Source organism: Chrysochloris asiatica, unplaced genomic scaffold, assembly GCF_000296735.1.
Source record: "Chrysochloris asiatica unplaced genomic scaffold, ChrAsi1.0 scaffold00219, whole genome shotgun sequence".
Lineage (NCBI taxonomy): Eukaryota > Metazoa > Chordata > Mammalia > Afrosoricida > Chrysochloridae > Chrysochloris > Chrysochloris asiatica.
This window is the reverse complement of record NW_006408737.1, coordinates 2222968-2233687: the sequence shown is the minus strand read 5'-3', so window position 1 is coordinate 2233687 and position 10720 is coordinate 2222968. Positions and strand designations below refer to the sequence as shown.

Sequence of the window (10720 nt, the reverse complement as noted above, 5' to 3'; positions counted from 1 at the left end):
TTTTATTGTGAATTATGTGATAGTTTACATGGGTACATGGGAGAACATTAGTTTTACATTCATCCTATCATATATTGTTTCATTGCCAAGGTTACAATCCCCTTCACGCATCACCAATGCAAATATCTTTTTAAAACAACATAGAAGATGACTATACACATGGACCGCACCAGATGGTATACACAGAAATCAAATTTAACAACATGTGTAGAAAGAGACAGTGGAAAAGCTCCATACCATCAGCCAAAACAAGGCCAGGGACAGACTGGAAAAGGTCATCAATTGCTCATATGCAAGTTCAGGCTGAAACTGAAAGTTAAAAGAAGTTTATGAGAGACAAAAGAGGGAAATGATGCTAAGATGTTTGGCTGTCTTTTGAATCTTGGTTTCCCTTGCATACCATTATAAAATAGACACTTGAGGGGGAGAGAAAAGAATAGCCAGAAATATCACCATAGAAAGCTTGTAAGTCTGTCTTCTGCCTATAACTGATTGTTGTTGTTGTTGTTAAATGCCGTCTAGTCGGTTCCGACCCATAACGACCCTGTACAGGGTTTCCGAGGGTGTAAATCTTTACGGGAGTAGAAAGCCTGATCTTTCTCCCATGGAGCAGCTGGTAGTTTCGAACCACTGACCTTAAGGTTCGCAGCCTGATTCGTAACTACTACGAAATGGGGCTTCAACGTGCCCAGTGAAGGAGGCTTCCTGCAGCATCTCTGCGTTACATAAGACCATAGGTGGAATCCTGAACACCATCCAGAATCTTCTGAGGTGGGAAATTTTCACTTGAAAGGACAAGCAGACCAGCCTGGAGCAGCCTGAAGAATGGAAGATACTTCTTGAAAGACCAGAAAGAAAAATAAAAAACAATAATGTCCTACTAACTACTACAAGAACAAGCAAGTTGCTCACCCAGGAGACATCAAGGCAAGTGGTCGGGTCCCCTCAGGGCAAACTCCCTTCCAAGACTAAGACTCAATGGGAATACATGAGCAGGCACATGCTTTGACTGGTGACCACGTTGGTCACTGATAAGGCGAAGTGAGGGAAAAACAGCAATGAAGCTGCAAGCTAAGTCCAACCATGTTCAATACACTCCTGTGAACCCGGATGGAGACCTGGTTGGCCAGCAATTTGGCAAGACCTGGGGACTCTTGGGCCCAGAGTCAGTGACATAGCCACAGATGACTAGAGTGGAGAATGAAGCATTCAGCTGATAAGAAGAGAGGACATATGCACAAGAACACCCACACTTGCATATAATACCCACTTGACCTGGCTTCGATGGATGGATGATTAGAGCTCAACTAGAAGAAGAAAGAAGAGGGAAAAAAGAGTAATCTGATACAATTTGATGAACTTGACCTACACCTATGAATGCAGTAGCTCAAAAGAGGGAACAAATCTTTACAGTGAGGATCATTGCCACCCTTCTCAATTCACAAGGTAGACAGGGATGGGCAACTTGGACTTTGGCTACTCAAAATGGGGGTGGGGGGCTACAAAGGCAAAAAGTGACTGGCTTACAAGCTTTCAAGAGGGAGCCTAGATCCATGGACCACAGAGGAAGGTAGACTCTCCACTAATAGTATCCAATCTGTCTGGGTGGGACTGATGAAAGGAGATGGGGATAGCACTTATGTGGTACAATAGTGAATAATTGCTATCAGGACTGACTGTGAGGGTTGGAAATGTAAAGGTAGATGTTTTGTAGCAAAAGGAGGGGAGTGGTTGACTTTGCAGTCCAGGAGCAGAGGCCCCTGGGACCATCAAGAGAGAAGAGCAGAGTGTGGAACCCTACCCAGAGAAACAGTGAGGCCAGAGATGGAGGCAGAGATGATGACGTGGAGAGATAGAGAGGTTGGGAACACTAGAGGGAGAGGGACTGTGTGCTGATGACCAGGGTGTACCTTTTGGTTGGTTGATGATGCATGGAGGGGACTGTAACCATGGCAACGTGACAATATACGATAGAATGAATGTAAAGCTAATGTTCTCACATGTAAACTATCACATAATTCACGAGAAAATAGTTATAAAAAGAAAAAAGGCAGTCCATGAGAACCAAAATAAGATCTTGAACATATTTCACCTGAAGTTATAGATCATCTCAAGAACAGATTTGATGAATTAGACACTAGTGACTGAAGACAAGAAGAGTTGTGAGATACCAAGAACATCATATAAGAAGAAAGCAAAAGGTTATTAATAAGATAAGAAAGAAGGAAAAGACCAAAACTGGTGTCAGAAGAGACTCTGAAACTTGCTTGCCAGTGTAGAGATGCTAAAGTAAATGAAAGAAATGAAGAGGTGAAAGAGCTGAACAGAAAATTTCAAAGGGCAGTTCAAGAAGACAAAGTTACATATAATGACATGTGCAAAGATCTGGAGTTACAAAACCAAAAGAGAAGAGCATGCTCAACATTTTTCAAGGTGAGGGAACTGAAGAAAAAATTCAAGCTGCGACTTAATGCAAGGTAAGTTTGAACCACAAGGTTGGTGGTTCAGGTTTACCAGCAACTCCTTGGAAACCCTATACAGGGTATGAGTTAGAACAATTAGACGGCATTTAACAACAATAGAATAAAAGAAAACCACAAAACAGTAATAAAAAAAAATTTTTTTTTAACCAGATTTACTGGGCCAGTTGAGATTAGAGGACTGCCTGAAACCATTGCCCTAAAATGCTCTTTTTACCTTGGACCAAACTTATCCCTTGAAGTCACTTTTTAGTGAAATAACAGATTGGCACACAAAATAAAGGATATATATTTAAACTATTTAATGTTTATTTAAAAATTATATGAGATCAAAAGTTCAACAATTATTCTAAAGCAAAGATGAAAAGATAAGGGGACAGGGAAACTAGAGTACTGTAAATGAAACAACCAAATACAGAAGAGTAATAAAAACTGAAGATGCTTGGAAATGTTTAGTCTAATGGGCTAACTGACCACATGTATATCGGGCTCCATGACCTTGAGACCAGAAGAATTAGATGGTGTCAAGTTACCAACTACACTAAAAGGGATCATATTAGAAGGCTCTGAATGGAATGGGAGAAAATTTGAAACAAAACTCAAAATCATAAAAAAGACCAGTCTTATTGATCAGATAGAGATTAGTGGAATGCTGACACTATTGCCGATGATCACCCTTCAGTCTGGAACTGAACTCACCCACCCTCCTCCCCACCCCTCCATTGCTGAATTTTCTGCCAAGCAGTAGATAGGTACAGAGCATGGACAATAACACTACTGAGGTACAACTACCATAGAATGGTCAACCATTCAAAATAAAAAAGGCAACATGTACTCAAGAACAAAGTTCAGAAGGGTTGGGAAAGGAGGAAGAATGAAAACAAGAAATCCAGGAGAAAAAGTGGAATAACTGACATTGCATTGATAGGATTGCAATTCTTGAGATGAAACTAAGTGTATGATTTGTTGAATGTAAAACTGATTATTTGCTCTGTAAACCTTAATTCTGCTCACAATAAAATGTTAAAAAAACGTAACAACCAGAATGGCATTAAAAAGAATATTAACCCATTGTGAGAAAGGTAATCATTGTAACTGAACAATTTGTGTAGAAAATGCTAAACAGAAACCCAACTTGCTGTGTAAAAGTTCACAGAAAACATAATAATTATATATATATAATTCTTAGTTAACAGATTTTTGAATTTCTGACTTAAAATTTTTTACCCTACTCATTTTTGGCCTTGAAGAGTTTCTTTTGAGATGCTTAGGATCATTCGTATCTTTGTTCCTCAGTACCTAATGTTTCTTTTTTCTTTCATGGTGCTTTTAAGATTTTCTCTTATCTAATTAATTATGATATAACTAAATATAAGGGTTTTTGTGTTTTGTTTTTAATGTTTTTCCTTACTGGAGTTCATTAAGATTCTCATGTTTGAAAATGTTTGGCCATCATTTCTTAAAAGCTTTTTTTGTTTCTCCTCTTTTCTCTGGGTGTATAACTGTACATATGTTTGTTGTTGTCATTGTTATTGTTAGGTATCATCAAGTCGATACTGATTCATAGCGACCCTATGCACAACAGAGTGAAACACTTCCTGGTCCTGAGCCAACCTCACAATTGTTGCTACACCTGAGTCCATCGCTGCTGCAACTGTGCCAATCTGTCTTGTTGGGGGGTCTTCCTCTTTTTCTCTGACCCTACACTTTACCAAAAATGATATACTCCAGTGACTGGTTCCTCCTGATAATATGCCCAAAGTATGAGCAATGAAGATTGGCCATCCTAGCTTTCAAGGAGCACTCTGGCTATACTTCTTCCAACACAGGTCTGTTTGTTCTTTTGGCAGTCCACTGTACTTTTAATATTTTCCTCCAACACCATAAACCAAATGCATCAATTCTTCTACAGTCTTTCTTATTCACTGTCTAACTTTTGCATGAATATGAAGTGATTGAAAACACTATGGCTTGGGTCAGGCACACATTAGTCCTCAAACTGACTTCTTCCCTCTTCAACACTTTAAAGAGGTCTTGTGCAGCAGATTTGCCTAATGCAATATATCATCTGATATCATCTGATTTCTTAACTGCTGCTTCCACAGTCAATCTTTTCTCCATTGATATGGATGTTATTTATTGGTGCAGTGATGAAGATTTTTTTTTTTTTTTTTACATTGAGGTGCAACCCATACTTAAGGCTGTGGTCTTTGATCTTCATCAGTAAGTATTTTAAGTCCTCTTCACTTTCAGCAAGCAAAGTTGTATCATCTGCATATCACATTTTTCTTCATATAATCCAGTTCCTTGGATTGTTTCCTCAGCATACAGATTGAAAGCCATTTGGTGTTCCCTAGTTCTGTTCAAACAACTGCCACTTGGTCTATGTACAGGTTCCTTATGAGCATAATTAAGTATTCTGGAATACTCATGTTAGACATTTTAATATTGTCTTATAGGTCACTGAGGCTTTGTTTTCTTAAGTATTTTTTTTTTTCCTGCTCTGGCTTCATTTTATCTAGTTTCTATTCTATGTCTTTAAATTTACTGCTCTTGTCTTCTTTAGTGTCAAATCCATAGTTAATTCCACCCAATAAATTTTTCATTTTTAGAATTTCATCTGGTTCTTTTTTCACATCTTCGTTTATCTCTTAGGGTCATTTTTGTCTTTAATTACTTGAGATAAGTATTTTAACATTCTTGTTTGCTAATTCATCTTCTTGCAATTTTTTGTCTTGTTTCTATCAACTGATAATTCTGGTTATGAGTCACATTTTTATATTTCTTATCATGTCTGATAATGTTTTTATTGAATGCTGGATATTATTATGAATTTTATGTTATTGAGTAAAGTGTCTTATTTTCTTTCTTTAATGAGTATTAAGCTTTGTTCTATAAGACATCCACAGTGCCCTCTATAGAAAGGTTAAGCTGCCCCATCGATTCTGACTGCTGTGAGTTCAACTGTATCACACAAAGAACATGTTCAAGACATATCAACTGGCTGAAGAACTTCTTGGATTCTTTGACACTGTTACAGGTCATCTGACAGAGGATCTTTATCTGAATGACCTGACTGCAACCAGGAAAGGGACCTGGGACTAGGATTGCAAATTTACCAGGGCTGGGCTTCCTATGTAGAACAATGCATGCTCTGCCAAGGCAAGGGCTTCAACTGTGAATTCTGTCAGAATGAGGGTGACATCATCTTTCCTTTTGAGCTCCATAAAGTGCCGGACCTGTGAAGAGTGTAAAGCATGTTACCATAAGCTTGCTTCACGTCTGGAAGCTGTCTCCCCTGTATGAACGACTACAAGCCGGCAAGAGCTGTTGGCCAAGTAGAGCCTGAAATCCTACCTGTCTGAATACAAGGCCCAAGACATCATCATCTTGGAGATCACCTGAAGAAAGCCATGACACTCTCCACGAAGGGATCAGAGTCACACAAAATGTGCAGCTGAGCTACTTTCTTAAGGACTTTCCCCACTTGGTGCTTTTTTTTTTTTTTTCCAGCACATAAATTTATGTGAAATAAATAAAGTAGCAGCACCGCAAAAAAAAAACCCACAGCAAATTGACAGCAAACTATTCATGCCTATCAATAATTATGTTAAATGTAAATGGTTAAATGCATCAATCAAGAGACAGAGAATAGCAGGATGAATACCAACTTTGGTACATACATACGATGGAATACTATGCAACGCTGAAGAATAATGATGAATCTGTGAATCACTTCATAACATGGATGAACCTGGAGGACACTGCTGAGTGAAATTAGTCAATCCCAAGAGAGCACATATTGGATGAAACCACTGTTGTAAAAAGTTAAGAAAAGGTTTTCTTGCTAAAAGAAACATTCTATGGTGGCTACTAGGGGTAAAAGGGAAGGGAAAATTATTCAATGGGTACAGGGTAGACACATGTTCACTTGGATAATGAGAAAGGCAATTTACGACAAGAGGGAAGTTGGCACAGGAAAGATGCAGGTAGTGGGAGACATAGGGAGGAGTACAAGTGTTCAAGTGAATATAGGTAAATACTGTTCATTGAGATGATACATGGAAGGGATTGCAATCATTATAATGGCATGCGGGGTATGATTTGTCAATCTGGGAGTGATGATCTGCTCGGTAAACATTCACTCAGTTCACAATATGAAGTCTAAAAAAATTATTAAATAAATAAAAAATAGGAGTAGTGCTGATACAATGGAAATCAGATTTTCCTACTCTCATACTGTTTTATGTTAGGTTTAGGTCACTCTAATTGAGATTGAATTTAAAAAAAAAACACAACTTTTTATTGTGAACTGAGTGAAAGTTTACAGAGCAGATCACTGATTTGACATTGAGCAAACCATACACTTCATTTCATCTCCAGGTGTATAATCCCTTTAATGTAATATCATTTCTGCTTTCTCCCAGTGTTTATTGTTTCTATTCTTCCTTCCCAACTCTTCTGAAATCTGTCATTGGGTAAATGCTGCCCTTTTGATCTTGAATGGTTGCCTATTTTAGAGTATGTTGTTTCCCCTCTCATTAATGTTGTTTCCCCTCTCCCCTGGCTGGTTGAGAATGAGCAAATGAGCCATGGGCATTTCAGTTCCAGACCTGAAGGGTCACCAATGACCATAGTTTCAAGGTTCCACAAGTTTCTAGCTAACAAACTAGCCTAGGCTTTTTTATGATTTCACTTGGTACTTTTTTTATTTAAAAAAAAAAAAAAAGTTTGTTAAAAATAACTTGTCTGACATCTATGTGTAACTGTCCTGTCTGACCTTTATTAGATTGTTAGGGTCCAGCCTGTTGTGACAGATACTTTGTAGGTACTAGTTTTTTTCTATCAGAACTGACACATAGGTCCCTAAATGAAGCTTCTAGTGTCTTTTCAAGGGAATGGACAGCCAGACCCAATTCTTCTGACATTCATGACCTTTTCGACTAGGACCAGATCTGGTTTCAGTTGAGCTCAAGTGTCATTTCCAGTTTTATATCCTTTTAATGTTGGAACTTCTGAGCCATGTCATTCTGAATCAACTTACTCCTCCCTTGCTGCTAAAATGGGGATGGAATTTTTCTCTCCCAAATCCTGGAATAGGGTCAGTAGGGTCAGACTGTGCCCTGAAATGACAGAGAACAGGATTATATCATAGGCATTCTGTTTAGATTATTTATGTCTTTTTTTTTTTTATGTTTTATTATGAATTATGTGACAGTTTACATGGGAGAACATTAGCTTTACATTCATCCTACTGTATATTGTTTCATTGCCGTGGTTATAATCCCCTCCATGCATCACCAACCAACCAAAGGGTATACCCTGCAAGCCTGCCCCCTGGTCATCAGCACACAATCTCTCTCCCTCTCTGAGTCTAGAGTCCCCAACCACTCTATCTCTCCACATCATCATCTCTGCCTCCATCTCTGGCCTCAATGTTTCTCTGGGTAGGGTCTCGCACTTTGCTCTTCTCCCTTAATGGTTCCAGGGACCTCAGCTCCTGGACTGCATAGTCCATCACTCCCCTCCTTTTGCTACAAAACATCCACCTTTACATTTCCAACCCTCACAGTCAGTCCTGATAATTATTTCCCATTGTACCACAAGGGACCTAGTCCCATCTCCTTCAGACTATCCCCATCCCTCCCAGACAGATTGGATACTGCTCAGTGGAGATTCTACCTTCCTCCACACCCTCTGGATCTAGGCTCCTTCTTGAAAGCTTGTAAGCCAGTCACTTCTTGCCTTTGTAGCTGCCCCCTCCCCCCAATTTTGGGCAGCCAATGTCCAAGTTGTCTATTCCTGTCTACTCTGTGTATGTATAGAGGAGGTGGGAATGATCCTCGCTATAAAGATTTGTTCCCTCTTTTGAGCTACTGCATCCATAGATGTAGGTCAAGTTCATCAAATTGTATCAGATTACTCTTTTTTCTCCCTCTTTCTTTTTCTACTTGAGCTCTGATCATCGAGTCTTTGAAGCCAGGTCAAGTGGGTATTATCTGCAAGTGTGGGTGTTCTTATGCATCTCTTCTTATTAACTGGACACTTCACTCTCCACTCTAGTCCTCTGTGGCTATGTCACTGACTCTGGACCCAAGAGTCCCCAGGTCTTGCCACACTGCTGGCCAATCAGATCTCCACTTGGGTTCACAGGAGTCTATTGAACGTTGTAGGGCTTAGCTGGCAGCTTCATTATAGTTTTTCCCTCACTTCCCCTTATCGGTGACCATCGTGGTCACCAGTCAGAGCGTATGTCTGCTCGTGTATTCCCATTGAGTCTTAGTCTTGGAAGTGGGTTTGCCCTGAGGGGACCCGACCACTTGCCTTGATGTATCCTGGGTGAGCAATTTGCTTTCTATGGTGATATTTCTGGCTATTCTTTTCTCTCCCCCTCAAGTGTCTATTTTATAATGGTATGCCAGGGAAACCAAGATTCAAAACACAGCCAAGCATCTTAACATTATTTCTCCCCTCTCCCCCATTCCAACCATCCCCCATTCCATCAATCCCTGTATCCCAGAGCCCTGTTGTTCCAAGGTTGTGCATGCATCATTATTTACCTCTGTCTTGCTTAGCCCATGCAAACCTGCCTAATTGTTTTCCCATCTGCCTTGTTCTTCCATTCACCTCCCCCTTCCTGTGTATTGCCTCCCTCCCTATCACCAAAACTATCCTGTCTATTCCCAACCCTGTGCTCCACCTTCCCCTCCCTCCCCTCACTCCACCCCCACATCCTGGTAATCAGCAAATAATCCCTCTTATTTATGTGTTTTAGAGCCCTAAAAACAACATAGGTACTACCTAGGAACCCTCAGAGGCCTTGAGAAGGCAGTCAGGATTGAGGTGTCTCAAGCTGACTTTCTTTACCTACCCTGGTGTGCTTGGCATAGAGAACAGAACTGATGATTATGCCAGGCCCATTTGTAGCCTTAGCAATAGGTAAAAGTGAAGCAACAACTCTGTTGCTTAAAGAACATTTTTTCAATCAGAGTATCTGTTGACTCCCTTTTAGGTGTAAGGTCATTTTTAGTCAACCTAGCTCTGTAGGATAAGCACTGGACTGCAGACACATGTCAGCAATTCAAGCCCACCAACTACTCCGCAGGAGAAAGATGAGCCTTTCTATTCCCACAAAGATTTACACCTTCGGGAACCCAGCACAAGGTGTTATGAGTCACAACCAACTTGATGGCACTTAACAACAACAACAACAACAAACCTTGTTGTGTAAGTAGTTAAGTTACTTAGGCTTGCTTTGATACTTTCAAGAGTCATTTAAAGTTTTCAAGGATAAGTCTAGGTTAGTTAGTTTACTTGTACTGCCCTTTTTTGGTATTCAAAGACTAGAGTGTTCAACATGGATTATACCTAATGTAAAAAAAATTTACAAAATGGAATCAATAAACACCATCATTATAAACAGGGAAAGATTGAAGTTGTGAAATAATTCATTTTAGTTGGATCCACAATTAATGCTCATGGAAGTAAAGAAATCAAGCAGCATTGGGCAAATCTGCTACAAAAGACCTCTTCAAAGTGTTAAAGAGAAATGTCACTTCGAAGACTAAAGCATGGTTGACTCAAGTCATGGTATTATCTATTGCTTCATTGACTAGTGCTTTGTTTTCTTTAGCAGAGAATTGATGCCTTTGAATTATGGTATTGGTGAAGAATTGAGTATATCATGGACTGTCAGAAGAATAAAAAAAATCTGTCTTGGAAGAAGTACAGCTGGAGTGCTCCTTAGACGTCAGGATGGCAAGACTTCATTTCATGCACTTTGGACATATTTTCAGGAAGAATCAGTCTCTGGTGAAGGACATTATGTCTAATATAGAAGGTCAGAGGCAAAAAAGAAAGTTTCTCAATGAGATGGATTGACACAGTGACAGCAACAATGGACTTAACAACATAACAACAATTGTGAAGATGGTGCAGGACTGGACAATGTTTTGTTCTATTGTACATGGAGCCGCGATGTGTTGGAAACTACTCAAAGGCACCCAATAACAACACTGAATGTCCCACATGATCAACAAAGTTTTTCTAGTCTGGCTGGTGGGAATTTTGGGTCCTATCATTCTGGAAGCTTTGGGAACTGTTCAGCTTCCAGCTTCCTGGTTAGTATTTATTCAGTATTTTAAGTTTTACTCCATGTATATATAAGGAGGGAGCACAGTAACTCCATATGATAAACACTAGGTCAATGGTTCAAGCTCACCAGGCACTCCATGGAAGAA

The 10720-nt window shown here is 39.6% G+C and overlaps 1 pseudogene; it reads left to right on the top strand.

Moving 5' to 3' along the window:
• The window catches only part of LOC102820072, a 14163-nt pseudogene extending 8278 nt beyond the window's left edge, over window positions 1-5885 (top strand).
• The last annotated feature ends 4835 nt before the right edge of the window (window positions 5886-10720 follow it).